The sequence below is a fragment of the Oreochromis niloticus genome, linkage group LG7, assembly GCF_001858045.2.
Source record: "Oreochromis niloticus isolate F11D_XX linkage group LG7, O_niloticus_UMD_NMBU, whole genome shotgun sequence".
NCBI classification, from domain to species: Eukaryota; Metazoa; Chordata; class Actinopteri; order Cichliformes; family Cichlidae; genus Oreochromis; species Oreochromis niloticus.
The window spans coordinates 37,249,556-37,272,650 of record NC_031972.2 but is presented as its reverse complement, the minus strand read 5'-3'; the positions used below and the strand labels follow the sequence as shown (position 1 = coordinate 37,272,650).

The window sequence follows — 23,095 nt, the reverse complement described above, 5'->3', positions numbered from 1 at the left end:
ACTGTCTCTTTCTTCTTCCTCCTATTTTCATCTCTCCCGCTTCTCAGTGACTGAATTATTCAGATATGTGCAAATGAGTTGTTTTCATTTTTCCCTGCTGGAAGTGGAAATTGAAAGTGACCCGGCGTGACCCCCATCTATTACTCAAGCTAAATTGCAGTGAATGTGCGGCGCGGCTCATTGTGGCACCGCTGTTCTTTGTTAAGCGGCGAGCTGTGACCCCGCGCTGCTTGCAGCTTTTGCAGCAGCAGCTCGTTACGACCCGCACGCTCCTCGCTGCTTTAGAGCGCCATTTAAATATTCTGCGCAGAACAAAGGCAATCATGTCGGGAGCGCGGGGCCGGGTCAGGGGCCGCTGCCGCAGGACAGTAGTTTAAGGTGAGTTTGTGAGGAGACGCTTCAAAGTTCCCGACCCACCGGCAAACGCTCGGGAGGCCATTTAACCCTCCCTCTTGCTCATTGTGTGCTTTTCATCCCGCCTCAGATCATTTAACTCCGCGGAGCTGCTTTCTCTCTGCGGCACAGCGGCAACGGATCGTCCATTATTTATGACGTGAAGCAGCTCAGCGATTGAAAGAAGCAGAGGAGCTCAGGAACTTACTGTAAAATCAATATACACACAAAATAAATGCTTTATAACACACTCTAATGTGGCTGTAATCACATCTAAGACCTTTCATATACATATTTAATATCCCGGCTGGTTTTTACTTTATTATTACATTTAAATACATGATCCACAGGAGGTCGTTCAGCTGCTAGCTAACATGTTAACACTGCTCTCCTTACAAGTATGCATCATAAACTACATGTTACATGTTTTTTGATGATTATAGAGGGGACAACACCACAAATCACAAAAAGCATTTCTTATTTCATGACAAACAAGAATTTGTTGAATTATACACACTCACATTTATATGTAAAACTTAAAGCTTCATTTTTGGGTGCCGAAATGTTGTTTTTTCAGAGTTTCAATCACCAACTGGAGCTCAGACTTCTTGGACCGGTTGTTAGCATTTTGCTAGCCTAGCAGACAGCTAGCAGCTACAGCCGCCTGTGTCAAAGAGGCCACGCCCCTAACAATACAAACTTCCAGCCTTACACAATTTAAACAGGTGAGTTATGAACCCACCGTCCCGAAATTATGAAAGATGAAAACTTTTTCTGCTTTGAGAATTGCTTTTCTATCCGACACCATGTAAAATCTTCTGATGCTTTGCCAAAGTGAATTTAAACAAGTAGATAATAAAACACCTGTACAGGTGTCATGCAGGGTGAAATTATCAACCAGTTTTCATACCAGGCCGTAAACATGTTTATTTCAGCGTTATCTCCGACATATTTTAGCCTGCAGATGTGTATTATTTGTAATTTTTTTTATTTTTGCCTCCATCATAGCCTGACGCAAACTAACGTCCATGACCACATGCGAAGCCAGCATTTCCGTCTTGCCCTCCTGACGTCCAGCCTTCCTGGGCTTCAGTGAGAGAAGCGCAGACCTGAGGTCTCAGAGCTGCGCGGAGCCCTGCAGCCTCCCAGATTTATTTCAGCCGAGCAGCTCGGGGCGGTGCCGCCGGCGTTACGATGACCCCATACATCACGCCTCGTGTGAGCACATATTAAGTGCTTTTCTCATCATCCCCCCCGCCCATTAAAAGTAAATAATCCGTTAAGGAGCGGTCCAATTCCTCATACGTGACAGGTATCTGTTTGTACAGAGCCAGGAAGGTGTGCGAGGAGAGTGAGGAGGAGGAGGAGCGCTGGCGTGAGAGGACTCTGATTACCTCGCTGTAGCTGCTAAAGTCAGATGTACGCCCGCTGTGTGACCCCGGCGTTTACATAAAGCTGCAAAGAATGGAAGCGTATGAGAAGTTAGATTCACTGCCGCTGTGAGCGCACAGGAAAAAAGGTAGACGCTCGGCGTTCACTTCATTAACGCACATTTCCTAATGAGCGCGAGCTCAGGGAAACCAATCAGTAATTAAGTCCCGCCATCACATGAGAATAAATTAAAATGCTTTCATGTTTTTGCATATTTATGATGCTGAATTTATTCTGCAGCTTCCATATAAATCATGCAAATTTATGAAGTGAACGTTTGGTTTTATTACAGCGAATTATGTCATGTTCGATATCTGAGGTGGTGCAGGAGGGAGGTAAAGGCCGCGCTCATGGTGCTTAGTGTAGATTATTTATGACCACTTCCTGTCAGCCTGCGCACAGCTGTGAGTGTGTGTGTGATCAGGATATTGATGATACAGTCTCTTCATGTCCACTCTCACGGCGACGCTTCGATCACGTCGGGTTACAAACTGTATTTGTCTCTCTCATCAGCTCCATTAGAAACATCAGCAAGTCACATGTTCTGTTGTTTTACAAGGAAAGAGCATTTTCATTTTCTTATAGTCAAAACATTTCCTGGAATTTCAAAGTCAAAACTACAACCCAAATAAAGATGAATCGATCTGGGAAATAATACGAATTTATAGCTTTGATTTGACTGATATTAATCTAAATCAGACTGAATCACTTCAGCTTAATTTAAAGGAAAACTGGATCTTACTTGTTTGCTGGACATCGTTCTGTTTCAGTTTCAGTTTCAAATGCTTTTATTCATTTCTATTTTCCATGAAAATCAATTGATAAAAAAGGTTTATCATCTTTGATTTCACTTTTTAAATCCATTTTTACTCCATCAGCTCATCATCAATCTCCTACTTTTTATTTACTTTAAACAAAAATTTGTTTTTGAATGTAAAAATGTTTCCTCCGTCATAACAATTGTGTTGTTTTTGTTTTATAAGTCACCAGTGTGTTCATTATGGTTTCAAGTTTGCATTATTAAGGGCGTGGCCTCTTTGACTGACAGGTGGCTGTAGCTTCTAACTGTCTGCTAGCTTCACCTGAACTGGACCTGTTGGAGCCGTTTGGAGCATTTTTATTGACATCATCTGACCAATAATATGGCTGCTGTGAGGTTAACCTTGGTTTTGGCAAGTGAAATGATAGGATTATTTAGATGTCATTTGATACTAACAGGCATTTAAATATTGTCTCTCTCTCAGAGGCCTAGATGGCAGCAGCCAAAACACTGAAATTGAGGCTCCAACACCTAAAATATTAAAAAGAATCCAACAGTTTCTACTCTTCCTTTCCTATTATTCGAATCCATGTCCACAAAAGCAAATTAATATTTTAAATTCCTTAAGTATTAACAAAGTGGTCGGGAGGAGGTGTTTCCTGCCCCTTTATCTTCATTGTAAAATATTCTTTTGCATATTTGACAGTTTTGTTGGATGAAATACGGCGCCTCTTTGTGCAAAGCACCTCCTCGATAAGTAATATATGAAGCATTTAAACGATGCCATTTATTTGCCATTTGGTGTTATTAATATTCATGATCAATCATCAGCAATGAGGCACCAAAGAGCCACAGGTTCAATGTTTTATGATGGTTATTAATGACGACCCCGGCGCTTACTTCTCGCTCTCACACAGCTCTGAGCTCTTAATGATCAAAAGTATTAATTCCCACAGTATTCCATTATTAATATCCTGGATGGAGATAAAAAGCAATATTAATGTAAGGCCAACATAAAGACAGAGTCATTATTTAAGTCCTGTCATCGTTTGTCTTATTTAAATACCACCGTGATAAGGCTTTATTTTCATTTAAATAAAGACATTAATTTCTTTAATGCTGACTAATCAAAGCAATATTTTGCGGTTTAACTGAAAACCTTGTTAGATCGGTCGTAAATCTTTCTAGAAATTACCGGTTATGGATCACCCATGATTACGGTCATATTGCGTTTCTTAACTTGTGTTGTCAGAGCAGAAAAATGGAGCTGAGCGCCGCTGTGAGTAAAGACCTGTAAAGACCATTCCCTCAAGTGTCTTTGAAACATGGGGTCAGGCTTAGCTTAAACTCGTCTGTCAGCTCACAAAGCTTTAGAGGAAATCACAATATTTACCAACGTGAGGTCTTCAGCATGTTCAGTAATATTTGGCTTACGTATTAGATGCTGAGATTCTAAACTGCACATCAATGATGAGAATATATGACATTTTATTTATAAACACACCACAGTCGGTCTATGTAAAGGCCATTAGTCCGCTGGCCTTTGCCTTTACTAGTCGAAGCTTTGTCCATGTTTCAGGAAACAGTGGGGCAGTTTGAGCTCCTGTTGGCAGAGGTGGGACCACACCTGAGGAATCCCTTCAGAGCCCCCTCTGACCCATAGCAGTGGCTAGCTGTGAGGTCACACTGGATTATTTACCGATTCATATTGTTGGTTATTCAGTACCAGTGGACACTTTGAGCTGTGAGAGCACTTGTTCCCAAATGCAGTAGTCAGCTCTGTAAACGTGAGCTTGGTTTGAAAAAATAAATGCTACAAATATGTCCAGTGAAATTACGCAGTCGGTGCAAAATAAAAATGTTTTTAACGCACAAAATATTCACACAGATTTTACACGTCTGGTGTTTAAAGGGCTGAAGACTGCGCTAATGAGCGCAACTCGTCTGCGATGCGTCTCTACAACGGGGGGTTGGACTCAGCATATAGTAGTCTGGCTGTATTCCTGTATAACAGCCAGGTCGTCCTGCTGCAGTTGCCGTCCTGCAGCCGCTACGTCATTATTTATTTAGAAATTTCTGAGTCACATCAGTGAAATCCCAGCTGGACTTTGGCTGTAAGGGTGTGAATTTCTGTGCATGCAGACAGCAGCAGAGCTGTGCTTTTTGCAGATTACTCAGTTAATCACCGTATTACCACAAACAGATTGCAATTAATTGCCAACCTGAGCACATTCAGTCACAGACTGATAGCAGACTGTATCAATGCCTTCCTGGCACGCCGCTGTCGTGTTTCAGTCAGCCTTGTTGTCGTACTGATGCTCAGGTATACAGCAGGTATGCTAAATGCTGAAATGATGACAGTGGGTCACTTTCCAGTCACAAATGTCAGAATTAATGATGGCTTTGAGGGTTTTTAACAGTAAGATAAGCACCTGACAGCAGCTGCTGTGAAGTTGAATGAAGATGAAACGAGTCTTTGTTCCAGGTAGGACAGATGATGATACCTGTGGCTCTTGGAGGTTGGAGTAAACAGCGTTTCATGGCTGAGGACACGGAGCTGCAGCACTTGTTGATGGAGGGAGGTGGGGGATAAATCACTAGATTATTCTGGGGCCGTGCACTCGGAAAATGAGAAGAGGGCCTCAGCCAGCGCACACCCAGCTGCCTTCTGATCATCCTTTTAATAACGTGTAATATTGTGGCAGGAGATTTCTGCCAGGATGGAGCTGATTGATGGGCTCTCCGATGAGACATTACAAGTGCAAGGTAGATTGACCAAACATCTAAACATACAAATTATTAAAAAAGGAGGGGTTAGCCTCTGCACCCAGGGAGGAAAGTGAATAACCTCTAGTTAAGATGATCCCATTTTCCAAGTGCAATTTATAGTCTATTGACTGGAGAAACTGTCTTTTCAGATATGCGGAAATTGTCTTACATCGCAGATGAGATCTGCTGCTTGACACCGGATTTGGGGGCCAGGGCGACAGCAAATATCACATTAGCTGCCCGGGAGCTGGAGAGATGATATCAGACTGTGTTTCAGCTCTAGACAAACACAACCACATATCATCTCATCTCCCAAACAACCTCATCCGCCCCCCACTGGAGGAGCCCGAGCGCTCGTGACCACTCCAAACAATCCTCCCACTGCAACACAGTGTGGCGAGGGAAGATGTCGGGGTGGTGCAAACCTGCGACAAAAATTCTCCTTTCTGTGAAACCTGGTTTATTGCCATCATTTAAATCTGCTCCATGCAGCTGTATTAAACCGGGTGCAACAACCTGAGGCGTCGCTCGAGTACCGGCGTGCGTTTTAAACTGTGACCACACTTGTTGCCAAACGCAGTGATCTCATTGGTCAGATCTGTTTATTCACATGTGAAAAATCCCCTAAATCAAGCTTAATTAAAAAAACAAAAAACAAAAATGTGAATTTGTGGTAAATGCAAAAATGAAATGGCTACACGTGAACAGCTGCATTTAGAATACACAATTCCAAAAATATATTTTAAACTATGAAATATTTGCTTGAATTTTACACATCCAGTGTGTAAAGGTTTCTGTGGGTCACACCCACAACCCTGTTTGTGAGGTGCATCCAATCAGAAGAAGGGTTTAAAGGGGGAGGAGCTTGTTTAAGGATGTGGCTGAACTGAGATCCAGTTTAAAATGAAGACAAATTATTTTGAACTGTGGATCATGCAAAGCTGCTTTAGAAGTTCACCTTCAGGAGCTACATCCAGTGCAAACAGGACAGCATCCTGTTTGCAGGTTACTCTGGATCGACTGGTGCATAGTAACACCTGTTCACCTGCAATCACCATTTTATCTGCTCACATAAATGTAAGAAAAGCAGCCTAACACAAACAAACCAGATGTTATCATATTTGTGAAAGCTGTTATGTTTTTAAGATCTGTATCTCTACCAGACACAATATTCTTTTTACCAAATATGAATGTTTATGTTCATAGAAGATGTCTCACACACATTCATATTTACTGCCTTATCACCCTGCATGTTATGACTCATTGCCCAGTGCGTACGTCTTGTGCAGGTGTTTAGAAAAAAGCTGGAGGTGGACATGTTTGGAGGTTTTTCCTGGATGGTCCGCTATTGATTGTCTCACATACAAAACAACCACTTCTTCACAGTCAGACAATCCCGATGATTAGAGGGAGAGGCCAAGATGAGGCTTTTTGTTGGAGAGTTTACACTCAAGTGGCGTTTCTCATTACCTCTCAGCCGGGGATGTTTTGACAGGGAGGGATCCTTCGCTTGCCACTCAAGTCTATCAATGTCAGCAGCAGGGCTCAGCCACACACCCATATATTTGGATTAAACAGTCAGAGTCATTACAGCGAATGTTATTGACCTTTTAAGATACAACTTTAATAGCTTTTCTCTCCCCTCTCTGTCTGTCACGGTGTGAAACGACACAGGCTGCCGTGCTGATGAAGTCCCCCTCAGGGTTTGCCTGGAATTGGAATCAAATACTTTAGATCCCCTCTTCCTCGTAGGTAATGCTGCCGGCTTTGTGGCAGAGAAAGGAGAAATTAAAGGAAAAGCACACAATGAGAATGAGGAGCAGGCGATCAGGATTACCAGAAAGGACACTCATTTTCCAGTGGCCAGCCAAGCTAGACAAAGCCTGAGTGTGGGACCGAGGCCGTGATTTTAAACTCCCACAACAAGGGTCCCCTGTGATGAATAAAAACAGATCATCAACAAACAATCAAATCAAGAAACAGAGTGAAGGCTTTAAAAATGATGGTAACATTTTAACGCATTTATACGTCGACTGTTACTGTGTCAATAAAACCCAAACCAGTAACTTTTTATAAACCAGTTTTAAACTTGCCAAACAATACATGAAACCATAACTTTAATTAAAAACAACTGAATTCCGAGCCGTAGTATAAAGGTGTTTTTTCAGACAACACAATAAAAACCTAGATGTAGCTAATAAAAAGCTACGTAGTTAGATTTGGATACTCAACAACTGGTCAGTTGGGTTAAAACACTAAAAGCTACTGAAAACTGTTTGATTAAGTTTATTTGCCAAAAGCTCAAAAGTAGTGAGGGTTAGGTGATTAAAACAAACTGCTTAAAGTTAAAGTGCTAAAATTTATTTGGTTAGCATTAGGTTAAAGTGCTAAAGAGCGCTCAGTTAGCTTTAGGTGGTAAAAGATTGAACTTAGGTAAAACTGATGACAACATTTGATTTGAGTTAGGTGCTAAAATTAGTTGGTTACATTAAAGAGCTAAAAGGTACTCGGTTCATTTAACTTTTTACTTCAGCCAGTAAAAACTAGTTAGTTGGGGTAAAACTACTAAAACTTGTTTGGTTAAGATTTAGAACTGAAAGCTACTTGGTACCTTTATGCCATAAAAGGTAGTTGGTCAGGTTAAAGCGCTAAAACCAATCGCAAACAGTTTGATTTACGTTAAGTGCTAAAAGCTTTTTGATTAAGTGTAATTGCTAAAAAGTATTTGGTTCAGTTTAACCACTATAAAGTAGTCTGTTACATTGAAGAGCTCCTCTTTTAGGCTGTAAAAAGTACTAGGTCAGGGTTAGCTCTCTCCCAAACTAGTCAGTTATTTTAAAGCATTAATAGCTAGTCCTTTGCTTTAGCTGTTAAAAATGAGTCAGGTTGAAATGCTAAAAAGCTACTCAGTCAGGGTCCGGCTAAAAAGAGTTCAATTTTATATACAAAGGATTAATCACAACAACAGTTTCCTCAGACTCTACAATAATACATAGAAAACAATCAGTAAAAGATTTATGTTTTATAACGTGTTTGGACTTCATGAAGGTAACGTATAGATATTCTTCTCCTGATTTTTAAAATGTTTTTATTTGAATGTATTTGTAGTGCCGGCAGTAAATGGACCCTTTGTCTCCAGGTGTTTTTGGCTGCAGGTTAATATCCTGCCCTGTCTCGGCTCCTATTTATCATCTCAGGTGTGTTTAAGTGCTACGATATGTGATGGAGGATGGCTCATGTATTGACAACAGCCATTTGTAAATCACAGCACAGCGCTGGGTCACAACATAATCTTTCTCTCACTTTATATAAGAGGAAGATAATGCGATGGAACTTTTCTAAACTCGTAACCTTTTATCGCAGCCGCCCTCCTCGCTCTCTCTCACCTGTCCACATATTGTTTCTGAGCTCGTATACCTGCTCCGCCGCCGCAGCCATGTCGTGTTATTCACTGTCTGCAGCCATCAGCCTTTTCCAATCTCACCATCAGGGAAGTCACAGCTCTTTGTACAAGTGCCTTCAGTAATTGAATTTGCTGCAGAAATAGCGGCCTGGAAAATTTCATTTTCGCTCCCAGCGGGGGTGTGTGTGTGTGTGTGTGTGTTAAATGCAGCAGCGCTCGAGGCTCATCCCCTCCTTCCTAACTGATCTGCTCTGTCTTCCATTTCCCAGTCTGAAGTCTCCCACAGACGGCCATCCCACTCCATTCTGGACTGCTGTCCTTCCACCACTGCTGCTTTCAGCCCCTCCATCCACTCCAGTCTCACAGGACTGTTAGCTTTACCTAATAATCTGAAAATAATAATCTGAGTGCTAGAAAAAAAAATTAAAGAAAATTGAGGCACTAGAGCTAGGAAGGTAAATATTCAAAAGTATCTAAAATAATAAAGTTGGGTTTTACTCAGAAATTCTGTAATTATGTTCATCATACCAATACTGTATTTAAATTGGGAGTTTATTTTGTGTTGGACTGTGTCTTAACGTACACGGGTGTTTTTAGCTTTGGTTTTTTTAAGAAATATCACTGTCCGCATGAAAAATAAAATACAAGTCAAGATCATGCCAGACAGGAGGCAAAGGCGCATACCTTTGATGTTGCAAGAAAACATCTTAATTTTCCTCATCCACACATGAACAGAGTTTCAGAAGTACAGAAAAAAAACTATTTTTTAAAATAGCCGTGTACGTATGAATGCGGCCTCAGAAACAGCAGGAAGGCATCATCATTAGCAGCCAAGATTTTAATTACTAACCCGAACCAACTCTGTGTTTATGCCTGTACTTGACCAACCCATATGTTTCATAATTAATAGCATATTTATCATAGGTCATGTGTGAACATCGGTCATATGTATGATGGAAAAATCATTTGCTCCACCACGAAATGAACACACAGTATATATGAGAATAGCCAGATTAAAAGTTGTGTTCAGAGACATGGAAAATTTGTGTCCGTATTAAAGGTTAGGACTGTTTTACAAACCGCCATGAGACTGCTGTAGGTGTGGAAAGACCTCAAATCCAGGATTTAGACAGACAAAAACAACTAAAACCTGAATGCAAACAGTAACGAATCAAATCAAATCAAAGCTGGAGTTGAAAACTCAATAATATCACAAAAACCTTAAAGTCACTATAAACACAGCAGCATCAAACCCAGGTTCACAGGTTTTGGTCAAAATGACCAAAAAATCTAAAACTCAAAACAAAACCCGGGATCGTGACATTTAGTGTCTACATCAGGATGTTAGCCATCGCTGCCAAACTTCACGGTGTACTGATTAGTTACAATCAAAGCAAAGTCGACAACGGGAATCCTGCGAGCTCTAAAGTTTAATGCTAATGCTGCAGGTACACCCTAACCACAAACCACTGATGTGCCACCTGAATGAACATAATCGATATTTCTGACTCCGTCTCAGTTCTCTGTTCAGCATTTATCACCTCACACTCGAGCAGAAAAGGTTTATTGTTCAACTCAATTCTATTCAATTTTATTTATATAACAATACATCACAGGAAGTGCACTTGAGTAACAGAAGAATAGAAGATAGGATAATATTGGGTTGCTTAAGGGTACTTGAGCGTGGAGACTGAGAGCTAGTTCTGAAAGGAGGGAAGCAAATTACAGATAAAAAAACAGTAATTTTCCAAATTGCAATGTTGATTAAATTAGAAGCAGTTAACAAATTACTTTTCCTAAAACAGCTGAAAAAAGTACTTTGATTTTTCTTATTGAATAATTTGTCATATCATTTATGGCAGAACTGAAATAGACACATTTTCCTTTCAACATTTATTTTAAACTGTGACATTAAATTTGCTAGATAAGTGAAATAAATTTTAACAACACAAAAAATGTAGCTTAAACATTGATTACACTACGAAAGATCAAAATTGTTCCCGTCATTTAAAAAAATGACTGACTGAAACAAACTAGGAATGTGTAATCTGACAGATTTTTAGGTAAAAAAAATGGACTCCACATGCATGTAAGACCAGAGGTCATAATCACAAATAAACAAGAATAATGAAATACGATTATAAAAACTATATGACATATTGTGCATTCTATTTATAGCAATAAACATAATGCAGGTGAGTGCAGGAATATAATAATTAAAAGATATTATAAATATATAAGCATTATTTTTATGTATATAATTTCATAGTTTAAATTCACATATTTTTGTCTGCCTCCAGACAGAAGGTCATGTAAAAGTCCCACTGTCTTTCCCCTTCCTTGCATAATGGAAAAAAAGGAGAAGAAATAAATACAAAATATGCAAATAAAGAACAAAACTGAAAAAGAAATAAAAACAATTTGAGTGACATTTTAAAGTTATTTAATGCCTACATTTATTTATTTGGATGCCATAAAAATCATGAAGCATTTATGTATTCTTAAATGTTATTTATTAATAATGACCCTCTCAGTCCTCCGTACACCTAATGCCCTCAGCTGCAATAAAAACTGTAACAGCAGCGCTTTTAATTGACCATACTGGTGTCTTGTTTGTTATAAATGTTCAGGTCTTTTGCTTTGATGAATAAAACAAACTGCAGCCACCAGGACCTGAACAGCAGGGGGCGCCACTGAGAGCCAGAGGTTAGCTTAATGCAATCTTTTTTTTTTTTTTCTTTTTTTTTTTACTGTGATGCTGAAATAACAAAAAGCTCCTGAATACTTGACCACCTCTGCTGCACCGCGGGGTGGGGGAGGGGGTGTTTGGTTGGGGAGGTGGGGTGAGGTGGGGGGATTTTGAGGGCTTGTCACGGTGGCAATTTTCTCCTAAATACCTTCCACAAATAATGGTTTTCAGAATGAGCATTAACAGGGTTGATTACACGAAATGGCCCTTTTAATTTACAGCGGGCTCCTATTGATCACAGGAGTGCAGATTAAAGCGTTCAATGAAGCCCGTGATGAGGTATTAACCAGCTGGAGCCCCCGGGGGGCCCGAGGCTGGCCGGGGCTCTGCCTGTGTACAGTTATTCCCCTGTAATGAAGTGCCTCTATGCAGCGGCATGGAGCCCCGGCAGGAAAAATAGATTGAAGATGATGAGCTCTTCAAAGTCATTTCTCGCTCTCTCATTCCACCTCATGCCCGGAGCCTCCTGCCCCGCCGTGCCCACTCCCGAAAATGCCTCGGATTTACTTAGCCGGGCCGGACCAATGCAATTTTTATGACCTTATTGCTTTTTTACCATGGTAATAGTTTTGAATCAATTTATCAATCTGCAGGAGCCATCAGCCATGTTGCCCTCGAAGATCAAGTCCAGGTCATTCCATCATTGCTCTCCGGTGCACTGAGATGGAAAGGCGGGAGGAAAAAAACCTCCTGCTCCTCCTCCTCCTCCTTGCCTTCATCACTGCCAGCGGCTATATGAGAATGCTCCTCAAACAGCTTAGCAAACATGCTCTCACCAGTTTAACCCGTCATCCCAAACCCCCGCCATCACGCAGGGATTTCTTATTATCTATCGCCTCGTGATGGAGACTTGGAGAGGGGGATCGAGGAGAGGCACCACCACAATAAGAGCCTCTCCACTTCTACAAGTGTGTGTGTGTGTGTCAGAAAAGCACCTCTCTTTATTCAGCTCTGGCATGAATGTGCTCCCCTAATCCAAAGCTACCGGTTTAAAGAAATTCACATAAATCTGCAGAAAGGCTGTTTTATATTTTCTGGATTGATTCAGCTCGTTTTCAGATCAATAACAGATTGAAGAGGATGATTTATTCTGGGGATTAATATGTTTAAATGAGCGTTACGGCTCTACTGTCCTTTGTTCGGCTTCAGCAAATGTCAATTAATGTTCCATATCTTCTGTGAGATCAGGCCTGAGAGCTTTCATTCAATTAGGCTGAATTATCGGAGGCTCCGTCTACTGTACGCCACATAATGCTCAATCAGTAATGTGATAATGGCAGCGTGGCTTTGTTTCACATAACCGCACAGCTGCAGAGTTCCCCAGAGACGTTGCAATGCAAAATATTACTGAAATTTCTTTACATCATCATTTTTAGATGATTTTTTTGGAAACTTTTCACATCTGTAACTGTGGAAGCAGCTCATCTGTCCTACAGTATAGAACTGGGAAACAATTGACCAAAAGGCCACCTGAGGCTCCAGTCTTTATTGGTCTAATTTCTCTCCTTATAATAACTGTATGTATACAACAGAGTGATGAAAACAGCGTTTTCTGGAAACAGTAATCACCAAATATCACTGTGAACTGTGGCGTTCCTCAGGGCTCTATTATCGGTCTTCTACTTTTTATTTAAATTTAAATTACACTCTTGTTTGTCAAAGCACAAAGTGTTTCCTACTTCATAACTGCATGAGCTATAAATTGCACTAAGGCTTAAAGTTTGCATTATTGACCAAGCCACATTACAGCAATTCCAGTTTTGGTGAGTTCTTGATCTTAATACTCAGACTGATTGTTGTGCTGCCCTCTGCTGGCTGTGTGACTCCACCCAAGCTTTACATCAACAGCTCCTGCAGGAGATCCCGTCCTGTGGATGTGTTTAGTCTGGAATATTTCCACTGTGGGCCTATTATTCCCACATAGATCCTGGCTTTGTAGCAGCTGTGGGGGAACCACAAAAACTGAGGACGTGGTGGTTTCGATTTTCACTGAAGCCAGAGGCCACCTATCTCATTACTGTAAAGCTTTATGTGACAGTCATGTTTGTGTATTCTGCACTGTCAAGTTATTCGTTAGAAAGTCACAGAGGCTTAAAGTGTGAGACGTGAGTTGAGGCCTCACAGACTCGCCCCCTCAGAGCGGCAGGAAGGCAGATGGTTTTCACAGGACGCTAAATATAGAGCGTCTGTGTGGAGCCTGTGCTCGGCCCCCCGTCGCTTCAGAGAAATCATCCTGAACACAAACACATTAACAGTGTGTTTGCAGTGCGCCTCAGCCAGTCCATCGCTCCGGACCACACCGAAACATCTCAACAGTCCCAGTGTTGCCACAGAGTTCAAACTAAAACCTGCAGTTTCTCTAACATCCAGCAGAGGGTCTAGCAGTAAATCAGCCCCCATAGACTCCCATCTTAAAACTTTAGAGCAGAAGCAAACATTTCCAGCGTGATGCAAAATCTGTTCTAGTCTCTATAGCTGTCAGTCATGTGGACTGCTGCTCCCCTCTGAGCCTGATTCTCTTGGAAGTTTCTTCCTGTTAAAAAGGAGTTTTTCCTCACCACTGTTGCCAAGTGCTTGCTCATGTTGGGGTTTTCTCTTATTTTTACTTACAATATAAAGTGCCTTGAGGGGGCAGTTGTTGATTTGGCTCTATATAAAATAGAATAGAATAGAATGCCTTTTATTGTCACTATACACATGTAAAGTGAGATTCAGAGCATCACCTACCCAGTGCAGACATGTGGGAGAAGAAGGGGGGGAGGTGCACAGTTCTGCGGTTCTACTATGTACATACGAACAGCCCCAATTAAAAAAATATCAAATATACAAATATTGAAAAAAAGAAAATAAATAGTTTTATATATTTACAGTGTGGGTTATTGCATGTAAATAACAGGTGTTAAATTAATTTACACCCGTTAGAATGATAACTCGCCTGTTGAAAAGCTGACTCACTTTTGGAGCCAGCCTCAGGTAGACATTTGAGGAACTATAGTTTAGGCTTGTTTTAGTCCACGACCAAACACCAGGAACATACTACTGCACGAGTGCATGTGTTTACGTGTGGGCTTTCATTGTCACAGGGTGACGGTGTGAACATGTAAACATCTCGACCTAAACGTTAGAAAACCAAACTTCCAGAACATCCTGACCCTACAGGCCAGCGTAGAGCAGCTGTTTGATATGGACCGGGACGAGGTCCAGGATCAAAAGGTTGCCAGATATGATCCTCATTAGCTCTCGCAGCTGAATTCATCTGCTTCCTGTAACACCAGCCTGATGCATCGTCCCTATTCATTCCCTCCTAATATATTGAAATACTATGCAACAGCTTTAAATAAGAGCGGCGTGCTGTGGGAGCCATGGCGAGTGATTGATTATTTGATGACACTTTGCTGTAGTTTTTAACTCATCTTTTCCGGGCTTTGTTGAACAGTAATGGGTTCATGAGGCCATATGTGATGAATATTTAAAAAGAAACTTACATGAAACTGTGTCAAGGGCAAGACTGAATTATGAGTGTGGCATCAGTGAGGAAATGTGAAGACGAGTCCATAAACAAACCCGTTTCTGTCTCTGCGGCTGGATTTAAAATGATTGTTTGGATTTCTGACTGTAAATCACTCAGAGAATATCATGAATTAAACATCATCTGCAGCTGGTTTCAAACAGAGCGCATGCCGTGGTTCCCAAACCCCCTGGACACCTGAATTCACCTGCTTCCTGTTCTGATTTCAAGCCTTTTTGCTGTAATATGAGATTATTTTAGTTGTTAGTAAATGAGGTCATGGAGTCCTATTGAAATCAGTTTCTTCTTGAACTCCTCACAGTGTTTATATGAAGCCGAGCCCTTTGCCTTCTGTAAGGATGGATCATTTTAATGGTGGTTGTAATTACCCCAGGAGCAGATTTATTTTGCTTGGAATCCAGTCATTGGTGGTGGGGTGAGAGGCCTTTTTAGAGATGATATTTTTCTGCATCAGTACGTTTCTTTTATTTGAAATCAGAAATGTGTATCAGTAAAGTGACACACATTTCTCAGTGAGAAAGATGCTTCTGAAGTGTTCTGGATTTTTTCCCTGATGTAAATCTCAGCTGTTCCTCTGTGGCGTTCCTGGCTCTGTGAACCTCCAGATGTTGGGTGGGTGATGGCCTGGTATTCCGGTCAGCCGTGGAGCAACAGGAGGAGTCCGAGCTCAGTGTGGTCTGCTCATCGTCTGCTGAAATAAGAAAGAGCCTGAAGCAGCTCCTAAACCAGGAGGTGTTGTTTACAGATGTCCACGCTACCCCGCCTTGGGCTCTGATGCCCTGACTTGTTTCTTTTCCTGAAATATAATAACAATTTCCGCCATCTTTGTCAGGTTGCAGAATTGACCCCTCTGTAAATTAATGACTTGTCTGGTGTATATTTGGATGTCTGGTAATTAAAGGCGCTGCTGTGTCGGCTCTAAGGACTGTTTTCAGTGCCTGTGAAATGAGATTGAACCCGGGGAAGATGGTGCTGACATACAGTTCACACAGTACAACAACGTTTTTGTAGAAGGGTTGTATTAAATCAGTGTAAGGAAACAGTTTTTGGAGCTGTTCAGGACTATTTTTAGTGGTGAATGAATCCATTTGGTGATCTGGTTAGTACTACTATTAAATAAAAAGTTATGAATTTAAATACGTGATGAAAACAGCATGGAAAGTTTTTCCTTTATCAATTAAAAGGTAAGTTATCTGCTAGAAGGATCCCTTTGTCTTGAAGTCGATCACTTCTGAGGGCATTTCTTTTTTTTGGGGGTTTGTGAAGCTGCCGTGTTCAGTGGCTTGCACAAAGGTCCTTTAATTGAATGCCACAGCAGTAAATAGGCACTAATGAACGGATGAGGTCTTTGGGATTACGCGAGCCAATCAGGAGTCAGCGTCCAGACTCCTCCGGCTGCCCTGACCTCCAACATTCCCAGAAAGAGGCTGTGTATTCTGGCCAATATTGGACTAATCCTCCCTCTATCTGCGTGCTCCTGGAGGTCAGCCTTAAAAAAAGCATTAAGCCAACAGCTAATGGAATTAAGGCTATAATAATATAGGGATATAGTGAGACAATTCTATTAACAAGATATAAATCATGTTGAGTGTGAGGTAAGTGTTTTTTAATTGATTGATGGAAACGGCGATCCATAGGTTTTCTGGAGACTAACAGCCATTTACCGTCTCCGGCAGAGCAAAAGAGGCAAAAAGGGAGAGATAAGAAAATTACGGCGGGCCGAGGAATAAATTATTCAGAAAAGATAATCATTTTGTGCTGACATTACTAATGTGAAGAAGCATTTAATCTCCCTCCGGTGGGACGGGGGCCCGGGTGAAGGTTTTTATAAAGATTAAAACTGCACCCAGAACGCCACGCTCTCATTACCCACACCGCTGTCCTCTAATCAAGGAGAGGGAGGCTCTGCACAGCATTCTGGGAAACTTCACTCAATAACACGCACACACAAGCATGCAGAGAAAACACACAAACAGCAGGCGGGATTTAATTTAGACTGATTTCGACTGGAGGAAAAAAAAACGTCTCCGGGCCTCCAGAAGTTTGGACTCCGTTCAAAGGAAACATTAAAGTTTATTTATTCACTTTAAAACGCAAATGAGCCAAAAAATATGAATTTTCAGCAGCTGTCTCTGAGCAGTTTATAAAAATACAACTTTAAATTATAATTAAATCACATCAGACAAAAGTTCCCGAACACAGCACATAAATACTAATGCCAGTTACTTGTGAGTAATAAAGAATAAAAGACGGCAGCGAGTGCGCCGATGTTTGGTCATTAACCAGGTTTTTGATTCATTTTTTTTGGTCCAGTGATAAGTGAATACTGTGAATATTGCCGTTTTTATGATACTTGATAACTGTGTGCTCATACTTTGGTTTGATTTGAGGTCAGACGGCCTTTCTAACAGACTTCCAGGAGCACAGGTTTGAACTTTTTTGGTAAAGAAACGATTCGGTCACAGCTGCCATTTTTAAAGTAATTATACAAACAGGAAAGCAAAATGATGTCCCGTATTTTGTGGTGGAAAGAGCTGAGCGCACTGTGAAACTGAAGTGTTGATTTACTGGTTGTGTTCCCACCCTCACCTTTGACCCAAAGACTGAGATGGAGGAGCATACAAGCAGTGGAAATGAGCTTCCTTTGAAGGAAAGAGCTCAGCGTAGAGCCACTGACCTCCTTGAAAGGAAACTGGTGAAGCAACCAGGACGCCTCCTGGGTGAGGTGTTTGAGGGGAGACCCTGGACACACGGGAGACATTGGAAATGCCTCTGTGCTCTCCAGAAGAGCTGCAGGAGGCTGCATCAAACAAAAGTGAGGAAATATCTTAAAATATTTTGGGGACTACTTTCAGTGGTGCATTAATCCATGTTTGGTGATCTGGTGAGGATTAGTGGCAGAAGGACAGGCTACAGGGAGCGTCTGTTAGAAATACTACAGTGCTTGAGATTAGCCCAGATAATCCTCCCTCCTTACATTTTTATTTAGCAGGACTCAAAATGAGCTCATAAAGTCACGAGGAGAGCGTTCACGGAGGTCGGGGCAGGGGGACGTCCTCCTTAGACTTCTACAGGAGCAGTCTCTGTGCGACCACGCGTATCGCCCACTGGAGGCCGTTAAAAGAATCCAGGTTTGAGGCTCCAGGAAACAGTCAGTCCAGGATCCACGTGAACTAGCTTGATGAAATAACCCCGCAAAGCCGTGTGAGACAGGAAATCCCTCAGAGCATCTGCAGATGAATTAATGGCTGAAAAAAAACAGAAAAGGCATGAGACAGGCGAGATAAAGAGACGGCTCATCCAGCGTGACAAATTATGAGAGTTACAAAGTGGGATGACAAACGGGCGGTTGAGCAGGAAGTTAACAGGAGCACGGTGGTTGGCAGCAGGCGGCCGCTGTTATCTCCCCTCATGTTTATTAGAGCCGGCCTCTTGTTGGGCGCCGCCGCGCTGACAGTGATGGACAGCTCCTATTAAGACCCCGCGTGCCCAGCAGCTGGCAGGAGCAGATACATTAAATACAACTGTTATTACTTTTCATTGGCTCGCCTGTAAAATATGGCCAGTAAATAGTTGTTGCCATCGGTTTGATACAAGATTTTAATTTGAGAGACGGCTCCGGGGCTTTGTTCGAGCACGATAATGGTGGTGTACATGCGAGGGTATTGATGCGCTGTCTCCTCAGAGCTTTGTTTGCTGTTATATACGACTCCCCGACCGGGATGTTATCAGACGCTTCTCCTCCCTTCTCATTCACAGAGCGTGTCTGCTTATCACAGCAGGCCTCAGTGTGGTCAACAGCAGCATTTAACCCTTCGATGAAGCCCTCAGCTCCCCACATAGCTCATGCTGCGGAAAGCTGACACATTAAAGGAAAATACTACCAGCTGACTCTGTAAGGATGGTTTCATCCACTTAAAGAGAAGGATCAGTTCAGTTTTGTAGACACAATCGACACCTCCATCCAGTGATGTGAAGCAGGTTAGAAAGAAGAATCATGTCCATCCCTGCAGGAGTGGTAAAAGGTTCGTATAAAGCGTGAGTAGTAGTTTTTTCCTATACCTAAACCCTTCAATCACACTCCAATCAATGCATCAAGAATAACTTGAGGTTCAGTATCTTGCCCAAAGATATTTATCCATCCAGTCAGGGATTGAATCACTGACATTCCAGAGTAGATGAACAGCTCCGATCAGTTTTAGAGCAGGACTCACAGCCTGAGGACTGAATCTAAGTTTCTGTAGATTTTATTTTCCAGTGTTTGGTGTATTTTTCATTCCTTCTTTGTTTCCAACTCCACGTTCAGTGTTGGGTGCTTTTTCCATTTCTGGTTTTACTTTGACAGTTTCCTTGTTGTTAACGTTATATTTTTGGATTTATTCATCATCAGTTAAAGCTCACCAGACTTTTTGCTGGTTTATTAGTTACTCCTGCAACAAAACAAGTCGGAGCAGATTTAAAGCCTTCTTTTCTCTGCATCTTGATCGCAGGATCATCTTGTAGTCATATTTTATGTGATGTCCTCTGTTCTGAGGCACCAGTTTGTTCTCACTGTGATGGATCCATCACTGATGCTCACAGCAGGTCAGAACAAAGAGCTTTCATCTTTAGACTGTTTCTCTAAACATATTTTCAGCCCTGAAAGTTTCACGTGGAGATCTGCTGAACATATGAAGCTATGAGGGCTCAAAATTGCTGGAAAATAATTGAAAAATGTCAAATTTGTGTCTTTGGAGGGCCTGAAACTCTGAACAGTTAATGAGTTTTTGTGCTGTAAAATGTTTCACAGCTTCATTAAATAAAGTTATTAATCAGCTGATTCTGGGAGCTGTTCTTAGATTTGGTTTCTATGGAACAACCCTTTAGCCTGTTCTGTTCCCCCCGTCCTTCTTCACGTCTCGCTGTCTCTTTGTGTCATAAATAAAGCACTTTGAATGTCGTGCCGTAAACCGTGCCGCCACCACTGCAGATAAACTTCTTGTCACACTGAGGTTACAGCTGATATCCGTCCATCCAACCCCACCAAGCTCACCCCAAACGCTCATCTTGCGGTGATGCATTAGAAGCAGGACTGTCCAATAACACGCCGGCCAGGCTGGACTGTGTCTCCGTGGTGACGGCGGGACATCTGCATGTTGGCTGGTGGCGAGGGTCCGTGTCACGTCCTGCGCTCTGTGTGCTGCATATTAAAAGCTTTATGGAAGCAATTAAATGTGTGCTTAATGGCCAGGAGTTGGCAGAATGATTGTACAATTGAATTAGCAGTTATGATGGCCGGCATTACAAGATGAAGTAAATGCAATTACCTCAGCCCCCCCCCCGTCAGGTTCAGCGGCATGATGGGACTTAATTAGCTCTTGTCACATACACTTTCCTCCTGATCTAATTCCCCGGCAGCCCAAAGTGGATCGGAGGCAGTGCCGGCCCTCTCCGTCCGCCTTCACATTGATGTTCTCAGGGGCCATTTTCCTCCATGATGCATTGGAGCTGACTCATCCCAATAATAATAATAATGGCTGCACAGAATCCAAAGGAGAGGCAGCTTCCTGGATCATCTCTGCATACGACCAGCAGGCTGCTTTAATACTTTCAGGATGCTGGAAGGAGATTTTATAAAGACTTTATGAAACAGCGGAACATTTTTAGTCTTTTTATCTGTTTTAGAGCCAAATTTCCATTAGTTCTCTGCACTTAGATACACTCCAACTTATTTTTTAATTGTAGTTCATCCTGTCCAATTTCTGCAAAAGCCTGCTGTATTATTCACATATTGGGTATTCCTGTTTGTCTGCCCAGAAATGGATCAGATCGACTGTTTCTTGTCCGAGCGTCTAATGTGTTGGATCAAACTCTCATCTTCTTAACAGGCTGCACTTTTTTGACTCTCAGCCTCTCCAGTTTTTTTTTTTTATCAGCTCTGGAACAGCACTTTTTCCATAGCTAGTGGTCCAAACCCTGCAGAAACATAATAATAATGACTAACCTCATGCTGTGGATGGATCATCTCAGATGTTCTCTCGGCTAAAGTTTGGTCCTTTTCAGTGTCTTCTTTCAGCTGCGGATGGAAACAATGAGCTGCTTCTCCATTCTGACTGTTGGTGGCATCATAAGAAAAAATCTGTGTTAAATTTGTAAGGTGAAGGGATTTTTTTTAAACTTTTTGCCTTAAATAATATGCCTCATTTTCCATCTTTGATAATTGCCCTGGTCAAAATATATGGAATATAAAAAAGACCTCACAGAAGCATATTTTTGGTCACATGATGTCATTAAAAATGCTCTAAAAGGCTCCAACAGCAAAAACACAGATCAGAGGTCCAGTTCAGGTGAAGTCCAACATAGAGCTAGAAGTTACAGCCGCACATGTCACTATCAACCTGTCAGTCAAAGAGGCCTCGCCCCTAATGTTGCAATGTTAAGTGTTAATGGAATTATAGCAGATAAGTTGTAAAAACAATCGCCTCCTGCACAGTTGTTATGAAGTAGGAAACATTTTGTGCTTTGACAAACAAGAATATAATTTAAATGTGAATAAAAAGTAGAGGATCAATAACAGAGCTCTGTGGAACACCACAACCTGTACGAAAACGGTTTGTGATAATCTGGTCTGGTTTTTGTTACTCATGGTGATCTCTGGTGGTTACTGCTTCCAGAAAAACTCTGATTTGGGTGTAAAATACGTCAGGTCAGACCTTTAGATTTCATTATATATGTGGGCTCATGTTTCTTAACACAAACCCCACTATTATTGGAAGCAAACATCCTCCTCCTCCTTTTGCTGTCATAACATGATGGAGTGACAGATAGGATTCAGCTTCAGTACACATGTTCAGCATCATGTTGTGATGTTCACGTGTAGGAGGTCAGGAAGATCCGCTCCGTCAGCGGTAGACTTCCTGTGCCGGTCAGTGTAAACCGAAGGAGTATGAAGCCTGCGAAGACTCAAACGGAGGTGAAATGAATCATACTCGATGTCGTCTCAGGTCTCTTCGGGGCCCCGCCGCTCTCCCTCCTCTCCCACAGAAACCATTGATTAGCTCTTAGCCGTGCTCATTTGCCAGCGATCGAGGCTCAGCCAGTGTGAATGTGGTGTCCTTGCAGATTTAGTGGTCACTTCTCTCAACTTTGCCCATTAACCTGAGTGCAGCAGGCAGTTTGCCCCCCTCCCTGAGCACCGCAGGAACATTTATTACCCAGGGACACTCTAATGGATCCCAGTTAAGGTGTGTTAACAATTTTTCTATTGATTAATTGGAAGAGAATCATAGCCAGACTAACTTAGCCTAGAAGATTTAGTGGCTTTTAAGGTAGTAGCGATGAATATAATGCTTTAGAAAGAGCTTCTGTACATTATATATATGACACCTGCTACATTAAGCTACATTAAGCTTTAATACATCTTCATTACTGGCACTCTGCCCAATCCCTTCAAGGTTGAAATAGAGATCCACCTTTCATTATACCACCCATCATGGCTCTATGGAGAGATATCAAATAATAATGGAACTGTTGAAACAGTTCTGCCTCAGTTGTTAATGTTAATCGATGTATTAAATATTAAAGATTTCCAGACTTTGAACTGCTGCCACGCTTCTCCCATCAGGACCACTCCAACCACTGCAGCCAGCAAACGCTCATCTTCCCGGTAATTAGGCAAAGTAGAGGATGATGGCGACCCTGTGACCTTTAACCCCCCTCCTCTCCATGATACCGCACAGTGCTGCTGAAACAAGGAGAACTCAAAGACTCGTTTCAACAGGTCAGACAGAAGAGAGGAAGATTTAACTGCAGGTTTCAGAGCATTAAAGGCTGAGCTGATGAATTTTAAGGCCTCACATACTTCTGTTTTATTAATGGAATAATAACATGGAGGATCAGATTCACAGGAAATTTAAATAAAACCAGTTTAATGTGCTCATGATTACTCATAAACACAAAAAAACACTTTTTTCAAAAAATGTCAAAAACTTGTTTTAAACTAAAGACTATCCTATTGTTTTTTCAGCAAACAACAACCTGAATTCTTGTTTTCATATCCTAATCTGAGCTGGACACTGGACT

At 41.7% G+C, this 23,095-nt stretch overlaps 2 long non-coding RNA genes across 2 annotated transcripts; one reads left to right on the top strand and one right to left on the bottom strand.

The window, feature by feature from the left end:
* Positions 1 to 1,033: 1,033 nt before the first annotated feature.
* On the top strand, positions 1,034 to 22,824 carry LOC112847587 (uncharacterized). The gene is made up of 3 exons (XR_003221226.1): positions 1,034 to 1,118; positions 1,402 to 1,912; positions 22,638 to 22,824. It is a non-coding gene; the product is annotated as an uncharacterized LOC112847587 (long non-coding RNA).
* Positions 6,961 to 9,357, bottom strand: LOC109202888 (uncharacterized). Its single transcript, XR_002062866.2, has 3 exons — positions 8,740 to 9,357; positions 7,191 to 7,286; positions 6,961 to 7,062 (listed from the first exon to the last, which is right to left on the bottom strand). It is a non-coding gene; the product is annotated as an uncharacterized LOC109202888 (long non-coding RNA).
* Positions 22,825 to 23,095: the final 271 nt, after the last annotated feature.